At 33.3% G+C, this 19,170-nt stretch overlaps 1 non-coding gene across 1 annotated transcript; it reads left to right on the top strand.

Moving 5' to 3' along the window:
- Positions 1-16,443: 16,443 nt before the first annotated feature.
- On the top strand, positions 16,444-16,516 carry Trnaa-ugc. The gene has a single exon. It is a non-coding gene; the product is annotated as a tRNA-Ala (tRNA).
- Positions 16,517-19,170: the final 2,654 nt, after the last annotated feature.

Here is a 19,170-nt window from a genome sequence, read left to right as displayed (position 1 = left end):
AGCATGCAAGGCAAGCTCTCTACCACTGAGCCACCATCCCAGCCCCAGAAAGACCCTTTAGTATTAGTTCTCAATGGTAAACCCTGGTGGGTAAAAAGGCTTAACAGAATTTAGAAGAGGAGAATCCACCTGCCTGAAATTAAAGTGAAGACATACACACTAGGAGAGCCTAGAAGTATCCATTTAATGAAGCAAGAAAAAAAATTAAGAATATCAAGTTTAAAGTTTACAAATGGAAGCTTGAGTACCTTCCTTTCTATTATCAAAAAGTGACAACAGCCATGCACATTGAATACTACATTCGGTATGGAAGAAGTGAAAATACTGGAGATCCCTTGTTTCCCTTTTCTGTTTTCTTGAGGTCAGAGCATGAAAACCACAAGGGGCTTGAGAACAGAATAAAAGGATGGGGACTATTATCATCACAATTATAAGATTTAGAAGAAATCCAACCAAGTTAAAACGATTTACAGGATAAAATTACAATGTTTTGCCAATCGAGAGGTAATACTGGCATAGCTAGAGTCATGATAGAATGTACAGACTCTGTCTCAATATGTATAAACTTTCAACAATTAGGATTAAAAAGGAATCATCAGTTTAGTTGAGTAATTTTCACCTTAAAATTTTTAAATAATTAATGTTCATAAACAGACTAAAAGGTAAATATGTGTAAAAATAAATGATTAAAACTAGAGATCATGAAAATACATCCCATTACTAATTCATAAAGTGTGAAAAAGTTTTTCTTTCATTTTCTTCCTTATTTAATATAAATTGTCATCTACTTATTCTGAGAATTATTATTATTAATCCAAAAAGTGCAATTTTTAAAACTGCCTATATTTTTACTTTCATAACATTTTCCCAATATCTATCCTATAATCTACTTTTTGCATTTAAATGAAGGGCTAATCTAAGACTTTGTAAAAATCATTATATTCCTTAGAGAATCAATTAAATTTCTTTTTAGAATTCTAATGTTCCTTCTCTTTATATATATATAGAGAGAGAACATCCTCTTTATTGCTATATTTTCTCCAGAATATTAACACAATAATTTTAGACTTACCATTACAAACTTAAGGAGCACATCATTAGATATTTTAATAACAAAAATAAGTTTTATTACAAATTGGAAAAGATAAACAATCAAAATTAAATTCAACTTCAAGTATTAAATTTAATCCCTGTCTTAAATTTGAACTGACATTTCAATAACACACATATCAAACCTGGAACTCTAACTTGCATATAATTATGCAGTTGTTTATATGTTTGAAGATTTTAATGCCTCTTTCAAATATGACACATAAATTGTGTTGTATTGTTTGAAAAATAAGTAAACAATAATCAATTTATCAAATCTGCAATGAGAACCAAACAATATCTCTCCAACTGAAACTACCAGTAAAGGTTAAAATATAGGACACGGTCTGAGAAAAAAAATACTGCTATTACTACTCTTATTGCAATATTATGACCATGTTGCATATAAATTAATAACTATTTTATTAATGAAAGTAAATCAACCAAAGCTTGGTATCAGGTGTATTAAACATATTATCTTTATAATTTTTAAATGAATATTTTCTTAGACAATATTACATGGAGAGAAATGTCATTGAGTGAGTCTGAAACTTGTCCACTTAAATTGGTTTTTAAGGGAGATGAAAGCATTTTCATGCATTGTTTACAGTGAAAAAGGAGAGCCAAACTTCGTAGAAAAGAGTGGTTGTAGGCATCATAAGTGGGAGGATTTCTGGTGAAAACTAGATGCTACTTAGATAAATGGTTCTTTGGAGCTGTGAAGAACATGAATATATCTATGAAATGAATTTATTTAAATCCATTTATGCACTCACTTAATCATCTACCCACCCATCAATCCATACATCCTACAATGGCTTGATCTTAAAATGAATACAGTTTTACTTTTTCCATAGTGTTTCTGTGTAGAGAGAAGTCATCATGATTTAAAAATTATATAGAGCAATCAACAGAGAGAAAGAGAAATTAAAGGACATAAATTTATAAGGTAATATTGGAATTTATTTAAAAAGCTTTTCAGAAAAGCTTTTCAGCTTAACACAAAAATATTTCCAACTACCAGAAGAAAACTGAGGAAAATGATGCATAACAAATAAATATGTACAAGTTTTGTGGAGACAGAACCTATCCCAGTACAATAAGGAAGTACAATTTGCTCTTAAATTTTTTCTTAAGTAATTTTTGTTTTGTTTGTTTTTAAAAATTTTTTATTGTGAAAATGCCATACAGAGAGGTGACAATTACCTGGGCAAAGTAATGAGTACATTTCTTACCAAGGATTGTTGCCTCCTCCTTTGTTTCTCTTTCCCATTCCTTCCCATCACCCCCCCCACCCCACCCGCCAAAGTTGTAAAGTTCGTTTTTTGACATAACGTCTTGTACATCTCATTGTTGCAATGGGTCTACTTGTTTCCCTATTTAAGAAGTTTGTTTTTGTCCTTCCCCTCCACAAATATACCAACATCAACTACAATGAAAGCAGGGGTTATTACCGTGGGGGAAGTACATACAAAGCAACAAAGAAATCATCTTATAAATATGCTAGAAACAATCTCAAGAAAGAAAAAACATTTGAATACTTATCTTGGGGCTCATTTCACCTAACATCAACTTACCTCAGACATACTAGTTATTATTATTATTATTATTGCAAATAAGGGAAACCATGGGACCTATGTTTCTTTGGGCCTGGCTTTCTTCACTTAATATAATTTTTTCCAAGTCTTTCCATTTCCTAACAAATGGGGCAATGCCATTCTTTCTGATGGAGGCATAGAATTCCATTGTGTATATATACCACATTTTCTTGATCCGTTCATCTACTGAGGGCATCTGGGTTGGTTCCATATGTTAGCTATGGTAAATAATGCTGCAATAAACATAATTGTGTTGGTAGGTTTAGTGTGGTCTTGTTTGTGATCATTTGGGTAAATGCCCAAAAATGGGACTGTTGGGTCATAGGAGAACTCTATGTGGAGTCTTTTAAGGAACCTCTGTAGTACTTTCCAAAGTGGTTGAACAAGTTTACCCTCCCACCAGCAATGCAGTAGGGTTCCCTTCTGTCCACATCCCCTCCACAGATTGGAAGATCTTCACTAGCCATACAACGGACAAGGGTCTCATATCTAAAATATACCTGGAACTCAAAAAATTAAATCCCCCAACAATAAATCCTCAAAGAAACAACTACTCAGTAAATAAGTGCGCTAAAGACTAAAAGAGTAGCTTCTCTGAAGAGGAAAGAAGGATGGCCAATAGACACATGAAAAAAATGCTCAACCTCTCTAGCCTTAAAAGAAATGCAAATCAAAACAACACTGAGATACCACCTCACCCCAGGTAGAATGGCTATAATCAAGGACTCTAATAACAACAGATGTTTTGTTTCTTTTTTAATGTATTTTTATTGGAATTATGTTTATTGCCAAGGTGCTGTGACAAGGTTACAGTTACATAAGTAAGGTAATAAGTATATTTCTTGTCCAACTTGTTACCCCTTCCCTCATTTTTCTCCTACTTTCTCTTCCCCCACCCCATGCAAGTTGTACAAATCATATCTGACATATTGTCATGTATATTGCTGTTGCATTAATCCCCCCTTGTCCTTTTATTCCTCCAGAACCATGATTTTGTACACTCTGTACATATTTGTAGTACTTTTATTCTGCATATGCCTTCAATTTTACTGCTGAAAATGAATTAATTTACTTAGTAATGACTTAAGACTGACCTCATTTGGGCCCAGAAAATCAATTAGAGTGCTGTGGATTCTCACATCATCCATTGTATGTGGTTCAAGTGGTACTCATGAGAATAGAAATTATAACCACACAGGGCTTCATGGATTAAACAGGTTAATGTTCACATAAAATGATTTATACCTGTAAGAAATTTACACATAAAAAACCAAGATGTCACTATTATGGAAATCAATTACATGCATTTAACACAATATAGCAAATCAAAAATATTTACCTGGTAGAGTGCTAGCCTTGAGCTGAAGAGCTGAGGGACAGCGCCCAGGCCCAGAGTTCAGGCCTCACGACCAGACCCAAAAAAAAAATATTTACCTGGAAGAGTTATTGCAGATAAATTCCAAATTATAATGAGAATTTAGAATTTAGAACCAGGGCATACAGTTTTGCATTTCATGAATAAGCAGTATCAAAAGTGAAGCAGATCATCTCTAACAATGAAACTATATTTATGTACTGATTTATAACATTATTTGAAAGAAGTAATGTAGAAATTTATGTTTATTTTTAGCACTACATTCTGAAAATGCAAAAGTATCAAGATAAATATAACCATTAACTTATGAACCGCTGAGTTAAATGAAAACATTTGAGGCAGTAAAAAATTAAAATTGAATTTCATTAAAAATCCTTAGAACTCTCGGTTTAAAGATTGGGACAATACAGGGAACGTAGGCTATCCTCTTTATAGGCAAACCATTGGGCTTTGCATTAAAATGGGAAGATGCAGTCATACATAAATCATAATATGTTAAAGGTTCAACTAAACCATTAAACCTTAAAGGTTTTCAATGATTTCCAGTTTCAAAATATTGAAGTTCCTACAAAATGGAGGTGCATTTGGTTAAGTACTGTACATTAGATATAAGAATTTTCTTTCTATGTTACTCAAATAAGTGATTCAAGGAGGATTGATTTTGATGTCTCCATATATGCATAAATTGTATGTTGATCAAACTCACCTGCTCCATCAGTCTCCATTCTTCCTTTCTGCTTTCCAAGTCAATCTCATTGAAGATGAGACTCTGTTGTGCAATTAATTTGTGTATTCTAAGTATTCCAAGGGTAGTATTTGAACAATTGGAATATTGAGACTATTTTAAACATGTACCTACAGTACTTTAGTTCAGATGGGCTCCCTCAATTACTCACTTTCCCCATCCCAACTACCCTCTATGATTCAACAGCTCTCTCTAGATTTTGCTGTGTTTTTTTTTACTTCACAGATACAATATATTCAGCTATTGTTTATCTTCTAATGTTTTCTGACAATTTTTTAATCTCTTCAAATAATTGTTACAAATGTGTCACATAGAAGACAGACTGACTGATAGATGATAGCCAGATGGACAAAAAGTAGATAGATAGGTAGGCAGGTAGATAGATAGGAAGGTAGATAGATAGATAGATAGATAGATAGATAGATAGATAGATAGATAGATAGATAGACAGATAGATAGATAGATAAGTTGGTACATAAGTACATAGATAGATGGATGCGCAAATGATCCTCTGTGTGTTGGCATATTTTACTTTTTTAGATTTTGGATCCACATATGGGAAAAGAAACACCATTGTCCTGAACTTGACTTACTTTATTTAACATGATGATCTACAATTTCATCCTTCTTTTGCAAAAGACATAATTTTGTTTTTCTTTATGGCTGAATAATACCTCAATTTGTATATATACTACATTTTGTGGATCTATTCACCAGTGTTCAACCAATTGGGCTGTTTCCATTGCTTCTTGGCTTTGTAAATAGAGCTTCAGTGAATGTGTGCCGATGTCTCTAGTGTATACTGACATTCTTCAGATTTTTGCTCCATTGTGGTATCATTGAAATGACTCACAGTGTACATGTTACTGTTTTGAAGAAACTCCATATTGACTTTCAAATTGGTTGTATCAGTTTGCATTTTGATCTGCAGAGAATCAAGGCTCCTTTTCTTTGTATCCTTGTCAGCATCGTATTGTAAATGATGTCCATTTGGAGTTGATAGAATATCTCTCTTTCTTTGGGGGAGGGTGCGAGGCAGTGTGGTAAAGGGTAGTCCTAGGGTTTGAACTCAGAGCTTGGGCTCTGTCACTGTGCTCCTTTTGCCTAAGGCTAGTGCTCTACTACATGAGCTATAGATCCCCTTCTAGCTTTTACTAAGTAGCTTATTGTAGATAAGAGTGTCACAGACTTTCCTGCCCTGGCTGGCTTTGAACTATGATCAGCAGAACTCAATCTCCTGAGTAGCTAGCATTAAGGCCTGAGACACCAGCGCCTGGCAATAGAAAGGAAATCTTAAGGTCAGGTTTACTTGTATTTCCTTTATAGATAAGGATTTGGGGCATGTATTTATTGGTGGTTTGCACTTTACATTTTGGAATTCATCTGTTCATTCTATCAGCCGTAAAATTCTTTAGATTAGTTCTTTGGGAGTTCAGGTTTTGAACGTAATGTATATTCTGATATTTAAAAGGTCAATATTGATATGACGTTGAAATGAGAAGAAAACCCAGTTTTTCATTTGATAAAGAAATCAGTTTACTACGTTTTTAAAATAGCTCATAAACCCAAGTCAACCAGTTAAAAACAAACAATTTTTTTTTTCTTTTTGTCCGTTGTGGAGCTTGAACTCCGGTCCTGGGCGCTTTCCCTCAGTTCTTCAGCTCAAGGTGAGCGCTCTACTACTTGAGCCACAGGACCCCTTCCGGTTTTCTCGTGGTTTATTGGAGATAAGTTTTCCGGCTTTTCCTGCCCATGCTGGCTTTGAACCGTGATCCTCAGCCAGGATTACAGGCGTGAGCCACCGGCGCCCGTCTTAAATGAAATATTAACATTACAACCATTGATTTTTTCTGAGCTTAAGTATATCAGGACACAAAGCCGCAAGGATCCAAAGAAGATCAAGATGACAAATCATTTTGCATACATAAAGAAGATTTTGAAGGTTGGGAAGGTGGCTCAGTGATAGAGTGTGTGCCTCGCATGCATGAAGCCCTGGGTTCAATTCCTCAGTACCACATACACAGAAAAAGCCGGAAAAGGTGCTGTGGCTCAAGTGGTAGAGTGCTAGCCGTGAGCAAAAAGAAGCTCAGGGGCATTGTCCAATCCCTGAGTTCAAACTCCAGGACGGTCAATAAATAAATAAATAGTTTAAAAAAAGAAGATATTTGCCTTTTTATTATGGGGAGAAGTAAAGTTCTTCATAGTTCTATATGAAAATTCCTAGAAGTATCTTCTTGGTAAGTTTTCTTACCGTGTTTTCTAATTCACAAGTATAACTTTTGCTTAAATTTCACTTTCAAAGTTTTATCTCCTCTTTAGGATTGTATCACCTCCTTACTAGAGGAAAAACTAAATAAGTAAATATAAGTATATATATTGAATATAAAATTTATATACAAATACAAAATAGTCATTCTATTGCACATGATCATTGATGTCAGAATACCAACATTGTGTTCCTATTTCCCTTGCTTACTAACATAAGTGGGAGAAATTAACATGCTTATTTTAACTTCCTTACATATTAAGTAACACATATATCAGTTCCTACTTACTATTTTTATCTGAATTCAAAGTATTTATACTTATGAGCTAGTAAGAACTCTATTGCTGTCTTATACATGGATGCTATTGTATGCATAATTATAGATAATGGATAGATGACTTCTGATATAATTCATCCAAGAAACAGATATAGAAGCATGTTCTTATTATCCTGAGATGTTATAAAGTTGAGAAAAATACATTTCATTAGTAGTATAACAATATCCCAGTTTTATAAAGATCTTGCTAGGTAGTTTTATAATGCTAATTATCCAAGGGAATTCATAATAGAATATATAAATTTGCTAATGTTCATTTTTCTGAACTTATTTGCCAACTATTTCTAAAAATTAGCCTCTTCTGTCTTATTTCAATCATATTCTTTAATCATTCAAGTTTGTAGCTTTGATCTCTAAACTCCATCATTTAATAAAGAAATATCACTAATAAGAAAATCTTGGAGGTTAAGTGACTACTTAACCTCCAAGACTATCTTACAGTTTCTGACACACAAAAGGTAGCACATGTTTGCTCCGACCTAACAGTTCATTAAGATACCAAGACGCAGGCCCAACAAATCATCATTTGTAATAAATTTGATAAACCTATTAATTCTTTATGCAAAACTGTAATGAACAGTTAAGCTGTAGCAAACATTTAGTACCTTCTGTGTGTCAGACCTGTAAGATTATCAAATGATTTCTGTTTAACCATCTAGTGTAGAGATATACTTTTTTGCTTCTCAAAAATCAGAAGTAAGGGGCTAGGAAGGCAGCTCGGTGGTAGAGTGCTTGCCTTGCATGCATGAGTCCCTGAGTTCTGTTCTTTAGCACCACATAAGCAGAAAAAGTCTGAAGTGGTACTGTGGCTTAAGTGGTAGAACACTGGCCTTGAGCTGAAGAGCTTAGGGACAGCGCCTAGGCCCAGAGTTCAGGCCCCATGACCAACCCTCCTCCAAAAAATAAAAAAATCAGATGTAATAACTACTTCAAAAATTTAACATCCATTGCCAGATTCTCAATTAGTATCTTTCCAGAATCCTCTGATATTAATAAAGGCAGTGTGATATGGAAATTTCTGATTTTCCCTTTAGAAATAATGAATTTAGTAAAATATAATTACACCAATAAATTCTAAATTGGTGTGTTCATGTGTGGGTATGTACAGCATAGGATTCAGATTTGTAAATATACATGTATTTGAATATAGATTTGCCTTGTTGTCTTTATGGTTTAATGGGCAACTGATTCAAAAATAGGTCATTAAAAATGCAATATATATTTTCTACTTATATCAGTAAAATTCTAGTTATGATATTTGATGATGCTTCTTAGCAATTATGAAGAGACTTTGAAATCTAAGAGAGTTGAATAAAACTACAAATTTCTTGTGAATCTTAATTCAGAGATACATATTTCATATTCTAGGTCTGATTGAAGACAACGTACGGAATTTCTCTGAAGTCAATGCAAAAATGACTTCATATCCTTATTTTACCATTTTTATTTTAATTTTATAAGGTTCTGTTGTTTATGAAACAAATATGGTTTGTCTTGGAATGCCTATCAACTTGAGAACAAAAATAAGCATAATAGGAATTGATAAACCTAAGCATTCCTCTAGATTGCATACTTTTTTCTTTTCTTGGTAATGGAGCTTGAACTCTGGGCCTGGGTGCTGTCCCTCAGCTCTTCAGCTCAAGGCTAGTTCTCTACCACTTGAGCCACAGTGCCACTCCTGGCTTTTTCTGGTTATGTGGTTCTGAGGAATCGAACCCAGGGCCTCATGCATGTGAGGCAAGCACTCTACCACTGAGCCACCTTCACAGCTCTAGATTGCATTTGTATGTGCTACAGTTTCTTCTATGTCATCAATCACATTTAGACTACTGTTCTGAATATCATAAGGCCACCATCAATCACAAAGGGACGATTTATTGAGCAGGAATATATCATAAATGACTACTCTCTGATAAAACATTTTATGCTGGTAGGGACACAGAGGATCCCATTGCATTTTCCTCTAACATAGCAGATGAAATATTAAAACCTCTGATCTATCTAAAGAGGAGCAAAAAAGTTTTATATCAGAAGGTTTTCAGCTTTATTGACCAAACTGCTTCAAGGCTAATAAAGATAGTCACTAGAAACAAAATGTAGAATGGTTTATGTTGTAATTGAGATGGATCATTTTGTTTTGCTGGCATTCTAAATGTCTAATAAATTATATGTATTAATGGCCAGTAAAATTCAATAATTTATTCCAATAAATCACTCTATTATCATTTTTCTTATTTAGCTTTTACACTCTCTTTGAGAGAAACTGTGAGAAACTGACATTTCTGAGTATAAATAGCACTTTCTGGAGTTATACAAGAAAAATGTAAGAATATCCAACAACTTTTCGACCACTGGCTGCTTCTCTGACACAAATGTTAAAACTATGACTAGCAACTATTCAAATGCATGTGTGATGTCTACACTTTGGCATCTTTTGTTCCACCGAGACTTCGCTACCCTAGAGTTTTCCCCAGAGATTAAGTTTCAACTAAACTAAATGTATTCAAGGCAGATTTTATCCCACATTTTCTCTGTTGCTGAAGTTCATATTTGTTTTCTCAGCCAACCAGCCTTTATTGTACCATGTGATGCTTTGTTTTAGCTTCATGAGTAGAGGTCTACCACATAACCATCATAATCTGTTCCTGTGGGACTTCACATTTCTTTTTTTGCTTCCTTCTTATATTTTACTATCTTTTAGGGATTACCACTCTGTAGAAATCTCTCTGTGAAATATGTCAAAAAAGCCTCTTCCACTCTCAATTACTTTGAAATCTATTCCTTGCATTGATTAGAAGGGGCAGATCAGATCCACTGCTGTCAGTGTACTTTCTGGCATTTGATACACAGAGTTACCAGATTTTCTTTCTGAGAACACTGTCTTTTGTCTAGAATAGTCTTCTTCTCTTTTCTACAATCTTCCTTTAACTCCCTGCTTTTTGACATCATTTCTGGACCTGCAGAGTTCACTGCTTTACCTTCCTTTACATAGGCAATGATATTCTTGGCGTATGTGTAATCTGAAATTCAGTGTTTTCTTTTCCTCAATTATGATATAGATATAATCTGATTTTATTGTTAGGTGTGGTTTTCTTTAGATTTAAGCATTTATACTTCATGAGAGAAATTGGGGGTTAAATGTAATGTATCAAGTCAGGAACTTGACACTCAGAATTAAAACCCACTTACCAACTTAATAAATGAATTTTCTTTGTTGCTTATAAACATATTCTCCTTTGCTAACAGAATAAGAATGAAGATAAAGAATAATTGTATGGTCTAAAATGTATGATTTCTATATAGACACAAATTACTCTGTTTTCATTTTTGTATTACTCGGGTCATACCCTTCACTCAGTGATTCTTATATTTAACTATATATATATATATATATATAAAACTTCAAGAGTATTTAAAGCTATCACTCCTGACTCATACAGTAGAGATTCAATTCTAATAATTCTGACAGTGGTAATATAATTTAAACATTGAAAGACTGCCATTGGTTCTTTTCAATGTGCTTACATAATAAATAATTTGAGCACTAGAGTAGGATGTGAATTTGTGTGTGTGTGTGTGTGTGTGTGTGTGTGTGTGTGTGTGTGTGCTCCAGTTCTGGGGCATAGACTTTAATGATATATGAGCTTTTTCTTTTCATGTATTCTGCTCTGTAAGAATAGAAAAAAAATAAATCCTTTCATCAAGGCAACATCCCATAGCAACAATGACAAAATCCTTATATTTTGAGACCATTTCAAAAAGCAATCTGTATTTTTCGCACCCTGTCAAGTTGGTTCTTGGTATATTTTAAGTAGTTTCTTTAAGCATACAAATTTAAGGACAACTACATTAGGCCTTGTTACTATAATTAGTTGAGTGTGAACAGTTCAGTATTTCAGAATAAAATATGCCTTAATGTACAATTGAAGTAATTTTGAAGGTTCCAAGATGCCAAGTTGTGTTAATAATATCAGGAATGGTCAACCATACAGCAGGCTTTTCTCTTTCATGTTCATCTGTCTTGTGACCGAGGGGTAATAGTAAAACTGTTGAAGTGTGTTCCAGAAACTACAGGCAATGAAATCCTGCTGGAAATTATGGTTTCTTCTGATCTGATAATGAGAACCATTTGTTAATAGAACTTTGACCATTTGTTAAAAGGACATTCCTATCACCTTTAAATTGTCCTGCCACCCTTGTAGCCAATCAATTGGCCGTAAATGTGAGAGTTAAACTCTCAGGTCTTCCTTCTGTTCCACTGATTTACTGGTTTGTCCTTATGTCAAGGCCATCTTTTACTGATTACTCTAGACTTTAGTCAATTTTCAGATTGGGAAGGATGAGTCTTACAATTTTTGTTTTCCAAGATTGTTTCAGTTATTTAAGATCTTAAAATCCATATGGATATTAAGTTTGGCTTGCCAATTTCTGAAAAAAAATAAACAACAAATTCTAAATTTGAGATGAGTTTTGTTTAATTAAATTTTTAATTAGCCACTTATTGCTATTTAAAGGTTGTTTCCAATCCATGAACATAAGATGATGTTTATTTATTTACTCAGATGTTAATTTCTTTCAGCAATGTTTCATCATTTCAGTATCAATCTTTGCAGTTTGTGTCAAATTTGTTCTTGAGTCTATTATTTCCTTTGTTGTTACTGTTTCTCTTATCAATTCATGGTTTATTTACCAATTCACTTTTGATCTGTTTATTGCTAGTGCATAGAAGCATATTTTTGTAGCATTATCCCATCCTACAGTTTTGCCAGACTTCTCAGTGTAGAGTATCATTTTAAAGGAGGATTTCTTAGAATGTTCTATGTGTATAATCATGATATCAACAGACAGAGAATTTTTTTATCCTTTACATTATGGATGCTTTTTAATCCATTTTCTCACTAATTGTCATGACTAGAACTATCAGTAGAAAGGAAAGCAATGTAAGAAAGTGCATACTTGTTTTGTCCTGAACTGAAGCACGCAGTCTTTTCCTATTAAGTATCAGGGGTGAACTGTGGAATTTTCATGGATGTCACTTGTGCAGTTGGGGGAGTTTCCCTCTCCAATTAGACATTTTATTAATTTTTAATTATTAATATTACTATTCACAAATAAAGACATGATTTTGCAAAATGACTTTTGGGTAGATTCAATTCATTACCTTTCACCAATCTGAGGGATTCTTTTTTAGGTTTCTATAACAGAAATTTCGCTAGTTCCATCTTGTCTCAGTGTATTCTAGGAGTATTTTACTCTCTCCATGTTGAGGGAAAAGTTTAGATAGACATGTGATGATTGGTTAAGAGCTTTCACCTTTCCATGCTTTAAAGGATGGAAAGACATGCTATCTGATGTCTTCTCACCTCCAGAATTTCTGATACTTCTGAGGGGAGGAGGAAGAGTTTTAGATGATGTACCTAACACCTTGTTTCCCCTGTTATTCTTTCTAAAATATTCTTTTGGCTATAATTTTCTTCACTATGATCTAATGCACTCAGATTTTCATCACATTGAGTATATCTTTTTAGAGTTTGTTGAACCGTTTTAATAGGTCGACTACAGTTTTTCACATTTTGAAAATCCAACTTGGGATTTGTTTCTTCAAGTATTTTCTTATGCCTCCATTTCATGCCTTTCTCCTCTTAGAGTCTTATTGTCTATACATTGGTAGGATTCATAGGGTGATATAATTCTATGCTAGTCTGTTCATTTTCCATTTTAAATAGTATATTTAACACTTTGCTCAGTATTATCATAACAAGACTTCTATGCTTCATTTTGGTATATTAGTTTCTTCATTTTTTTCCTCAACCACATTCCTATTTATTTGTCCCCCAACTCTTTTGTAGTAATCTTTATTGTCAAATAGGATTGTCCTATTTGACAATCCTATTGTCAAATTTTCTTGAGTGTTCATTGTTAGTTTGTTAAGAATTTGTTTCTGTTTTTAAGTCTTGTTTTGCATGATTTCTGTAGTTGTATTCTTTGCATGTTCCCTATTCCAAAGTCATCTGTCTAAAAGCACATTTTCAAACTTACAGTAATTTATAATCTAACTGTTCCCTTTCACTGACTGCCTGTGTAAAATACCTGGATGAGCTTGAGGTCATCTCTTACTTTAACTAGATGAAGATCGTGAGTTACTTCTATAGGATTGGCTAATTTCCAAAGGCCTGAAAAGGCTAATTTAGTTATGTTGTCTCTTTGTTGGTTGATTAAGTAGAAAATCACATGTGTACGGGATTTTGTTAATTCTCAAGTCCCTTTAAGCCTTGATCATTTGATGCCATACAAGCAAGCATTCATCCGGATAAACAAGCTGTGCTGTGACACTCTAAACCTTAAGATAACCAAGATCTGTTTTCACATAAAGTGTATGATCACTTTAGGGTGAGGCAGGTGTCTTTTTCTTGTACACAGACACAGGAAACCAGGGTAATACTCCATTGTGTAACTTCTATTTCTGTAACTTGTGGCATCATCAAGTCAAAGCTATGGAAGCACATGAAGATTTTTCTCATGCACTGTGAGGCTTCAGCCGGCAAGGGCTGCCTTTTAATTTCCTTCATAGCAATTCATCAGAATTGGTCACATTTTTCTGGCCACTGAAATTTTGTTTCTTTCTTTGTGACTAGTGAAGACAAGGATCTGCAATCTTCTTCCCCAATCTTAGCCTAGAAGCTGCTAAGTGTTGAAAATAATGTTAAACCACTGTCTCTCAAAGATTTCTGTGGGTAGCCAAGCACTTTTCACTTGAGTTGGTTCTTACTTGCTGTTATTTTATTGTTAGTCTACTGGTACCACAGCTGGGATTGAGAGGAAAAAATATCCCTTTACTTTTCTGCTCTGTAGAGAAGAATATTTTATAGTTATAGTATTTCCTAGACAGTTTTTCAAAAATTGTCACTACAGTGCTTGGTAAGACTTGGCAGTGTGCCTACCCATTGCTGATCCAGATCATTTCTTTTCATCTTCTTCTTCCAACTGGCTCAGAGAAGAAGGAGCTACAGTGATGCAAAAGACACTTTGTCTGGCAGAATCCACCTAAACAGGAAATGATTTTCAGACACTATTAGCACTAACTTTGCATTGCTTTTCCAAAATTATTGTGCAGCCTTAGATCAGTTATTTTACACACAGAGAATTCGATTCAGAATGACTGTCCTGGAAGAACAAGTTTGCTTGCCCCCTTACACCTGGGGCTTCTGTTATTTGTCATTTAATGAACCAGCAAACAGAAAGGTATGTTATATATTAATGACTGAGTGAACTGTGAAAACATAGACATAGAAAGATTTGAAATATACATGCTTGTTATGGCTTATGTAATTTTTATCATGTTAAAATCATACTAGAAAAAATTATAAAATTATTATATTCTCTTTCATTGATGAATGTGCTCAATCTGTATTAAGTAGGCTGAATACTTATTAGAGGTCATATATAAAAATACAAAAACTCTACCCTAGTGTTGAGCTTTATATCAACACCATGGATGAAAGGAAAAATGATCATTCATCTCAGTTAATAGAAGATTATATTATGTATTATTTTATTCATTGGATGGATATCTTTCTTCAGATGGCAACTAAAATTGAAAATAGTAAAAAGTATCTGTGTTATTAATCTGATCATGTCAAGAAATCACTAGTTGCCAATGATTTCAATGCAACAAATAAATGGTAGAGATTGTCAGAATGGTTGAGAAATGTGGCCCAAGTATTTTTTTCTAAATAAAACTCACTTATTATGTAAAGTCTCATGAATACTAAAAGGAAATGAATGGAATAATATATATGGAATAATTTATATTTTGTTACAACTATTTGAAATAAAATGAAAATAGTTCTATCAATTTCAGATGGAATGAAAGTAAAGCAAAGGAAGTTATCAGGGATTATGAGGAGCATAATGTAGTGAGAAACAAAATTCATTAATGGCTATAAAATGTATTAGTATGTACTTTTGTGAAAACTATCATTCATGTCTAACAAACGTGATAGAATTATAAGAATAGATGAATCATGAGTGTGTTTGGAAATTCAAAACCATTCATTCAAAAACGAACAAAGGTGGAAAGCAGAAATTAAGTAAAGACATGATTGCCCTCAGTCACCTATAACAATTGATATCTACAGACTCTTGATTACAAGCCCTAGGACACATTTTGACCTCAATTTGCCACAGAATATTCAAGTTAAACCACATTTGATGTCTAAATCACACCCAAACTTGTGGTTTGAGATGGTTATTTGAGGCATAATGTTAGTGAGATTCTATCTCACAATAACAGGAAACATAAATAGGATGATGGAAGTCCTGAGCTGTAAATATAAAAAAGTAAGAACTTACCTCAAAAAAATCAATAAAGTCTAAAATTGCTGGAGGCATTTTTCAAATGATAGAACTCCAGCCTAAGATTTGCAAATTTTGTGTTTAAACTCCAGCAAAGCAAATAAATATGAAATAAAAATTATAGGTAAGTGATATTTGTTCCAAATAATGTACATTTAAATGTGCATAAAATGTACTAGACAAACAAAATTCTCTTTTTCTTGAGGGTATAATGATACAGGCCATTAAAGAATCTTCAACAATTTTTGTGTATAAATCACTAAGGATAGATTTAATACTCTATTCTGCCCAAAGATAGCCTGAGTACAAAACCATATATTTTCTGTGAATTAAAGTTTATTAGCACAACAATAAAAATGACAAAACTATACAGCATACATACAAGATCATCAACCTCTTTGCTGATAATAATCTAGTCAAGTTGTGTTGAACTTTTCCCTTATCTAAGGACTTAACTTTCTTTGATTTTGTGTTTTAAATTACAAAAGAATATATTCTGGAAATAAACTATTTATTTAATTAAATACCATTCTAAATAACAGAATAAAACATCCCATAATACTGAAAATGATATGTTTCATCATATCATGATCCTGCATCTCATTGCTACATTATTCTCTCAACTTCATGGCATCACTTTGGCATATTATCATGTACCATCAGAAAAATGGAAGGGCTGGGAATGTGGCTCAGTGGTAGAGTGCTTGCCTTGCACGCATGAGGCCCTGGGTTCAATTCCTCAGCACTACCAAAAGAAAAAACCGGAAGTGGAGCTGTGGCTCAAGTGGTAGAGCGCTAGCCTTGAGCTGAAGAGTTGAGGGACAGCACCCAGGCCCAGAGTTCAGGCCCCAATACTGGACCCCCCCCCAAAAAAGAAAGAAAATGAAAGGCAAGTTCATTGTAAGCAGGCATCTCATGAGAGATGCCACATTAGTATGATGTTTATAATTATTACAATTGGTTTGTTTTAATGTTAGTAATGTTAATTTCCCACATTATCTAGTTGTTTAATTAAGCCTTATAATGGGTATGTATGTATGTATATACATATCAAGAAAACAGTCGAGGTGAAGAATTGAAGATTCAACACCATTCTTTCAAAGATGGACAAAATTTTATGTATTCAATGCATTTCTTGAAATGTACCCCCTTAGATAAATGATAATTACTTTATAACTATCTGATCATAAGAGAGAGGAGCCAATTATTTGCTATGTCTGAAAAAAATTTGCAATCAGATATTGTTTTACTCTGACCAAACCCAGTGAAACTCTGAATATAAATAGCTCTGTTAACCTACCATCTAACTCATTATGTTCACAGTTTACTATTTAAAGAAAATAATGTAAATATCTCTTTATTGTATCCATATTGTATCCATAACTATCGATACTGAGCTTCAAAATTTTTGAATTATAGTCAGAATGACCTATGAGCAATGCAGTTCCTTTATTATATAAGGATATAGCTTATGATGCTGTAATAAGTTCATTCTAGATTCCCTGTTTGTCTGTATTTCTGTCTCACTCCGTGAGTGTGTATGTGTGTGTGTGTGTGTGTGTGTGTGTGTATTTGTTTCCATTAAAGAATTACACTTTACAGATTTATAGGAATATAGGAGACTAGGTTTGCAACAATATTCATATATTCTATAGATAATCTATAATTTCAATAAAAAGTTTTGACTAATCTACAGTACAAAAACTAGTCCATAGAGAATTATTTAGAACACAAATGTACTGAGATTCTTCTTTTTCTTTTTTTTGGGTGGGGCGGTTTACTCAGAGCTTTCTAATTGCCAAACAAATGGCCTACAATTGAGGCACACACCTATTTCTATTTGCTTTATTTATTTTTATTTTTCCTGTGCTGACCTAGACCCATTTATACTTCCCATGTGGCTGGGATGACAAACATGAACTACTACACCAGAGTTTTCATTGATTGAGGTAGATCTCATAGATGTTTTGTCTAGTCTATTCTCACGCGGCAACCTTTTGATTTCAACCTCTTGAATTACCAGGATAACAGGCAGGATCCATTATGCCAAATTGCTCTTATTTTTAATAAAGTAACAACAGATATTGTTGTATTAAAATAAAACTAATTCAGTCTTCTCTGTCCTCAGAATCTATGCAGCAATGATTCCTATCTATATTGAAAAATTACTGAGATCTAAGCTACATTAAGTCAGCTAAGCCATCATATTGAGATATTTTCAAACATAAATAGAAACTTTTGAATGTGTATTAAGATATCCAGAGTAGCATGATCCACTCAGGTGTTTCCTAATTTCAAAAACAGAAATCTTGATGCTTTCAGTTAAATAATTAATGCATAACTATCATAAAATATGACGAAAGCTTAGATTTCTTTGTTAGATACACCATTCATTTTTTTTCTTTTTTAGTATGTCCTTCTTGTGTTTACCAATCTTAAGAAATTTGTCAACTGACTAAGGATAGATGGGTGATTTTATGTATTTCAACAAAGAATCACGAGAAGTATGTTGTTCAAATCAATGAGTTCTGGACTGGTATATATTGCTCCAGGGTGACAATATAGAACTAAGTTTCTATAACATCTAATACTTCTTAATGGAAGAATTATCAGGTAGAGGGACTGCAAGAAAATCTCTAGGAAAGCCTGGAATAACAACTGACAGTATTGCTCTGAGAAACTGAAAAAACGGAAACTTCTGGTTGGAGAGGTATAAAATAATAGTAAAAATATCTACTTATCAGACTTTTAAAAATGAACTTGGCCAAACCAACATAAAAAGCACCCATTTAAATTTGTAAATCCAATTTGGGATGGGATAAATGAAGGAAACACTTACTTGGTGCTCTTTCTACACACATTTTCATATCTAAAACTCTGGTTTAAATTTTCAGTTTTCACTTAGTAGATGAAACTCAGTCTACATTACATGCTATATCCATGACTAGAACATTACATGATATATACTTGGCTGAATCTACCTATTTTTATAAAATTTGATATTTCCAGGTAGTAATATATTGTGGGGTTCTTTTTTTTTAGTACAGAAAGCATCGATCTGGCTCTTGTTTGAAAATTGCTTTTGTTAGCATATTTACATATTTGCCAAGCTTTCCACTTGATTCAACTCTTCCCTACTTATGTGACTTTTACAAAACTGGTATTTTCTTTGCATGACTAGAATTTTTTTATCTGAACTCTGAGTTTATAACCATGAAATTTAATGATTTGTACTAAAAAAGTTGTGAAATAAAGTCTAATCCTTAGTTTGCTGAAACTTTTAGTTTAATGATTCATTCTTCACTGATGTTATTCATCCTGCAATTAAGAACATGGTGCTTTATAGCTTGCATAAACAATGCACTTTCCTTGTAGTTGAGGAAAATGTAACACTAAAATTACACT

The sequence above is a fragment of the Dipodomys ordii genome, unplaced genomic scaffold (genome assembly GCF_000151885.1).
Source record: "Dipodomys ordii isolate 6190 unplaced genomic scaffold, Dord_2.0 Scaffold95, whole genome shotgun sequence".
Classification (NCBI taxonomy): Eukaryota; Metazoa; Chordata; class Mammalia; order Rodentia; family Heteromyidae; genus Dipodomys; species Dipodomys ordii.
This window is presented reverse-complemented; position numbering and strand designations above follow the sequence as displayed.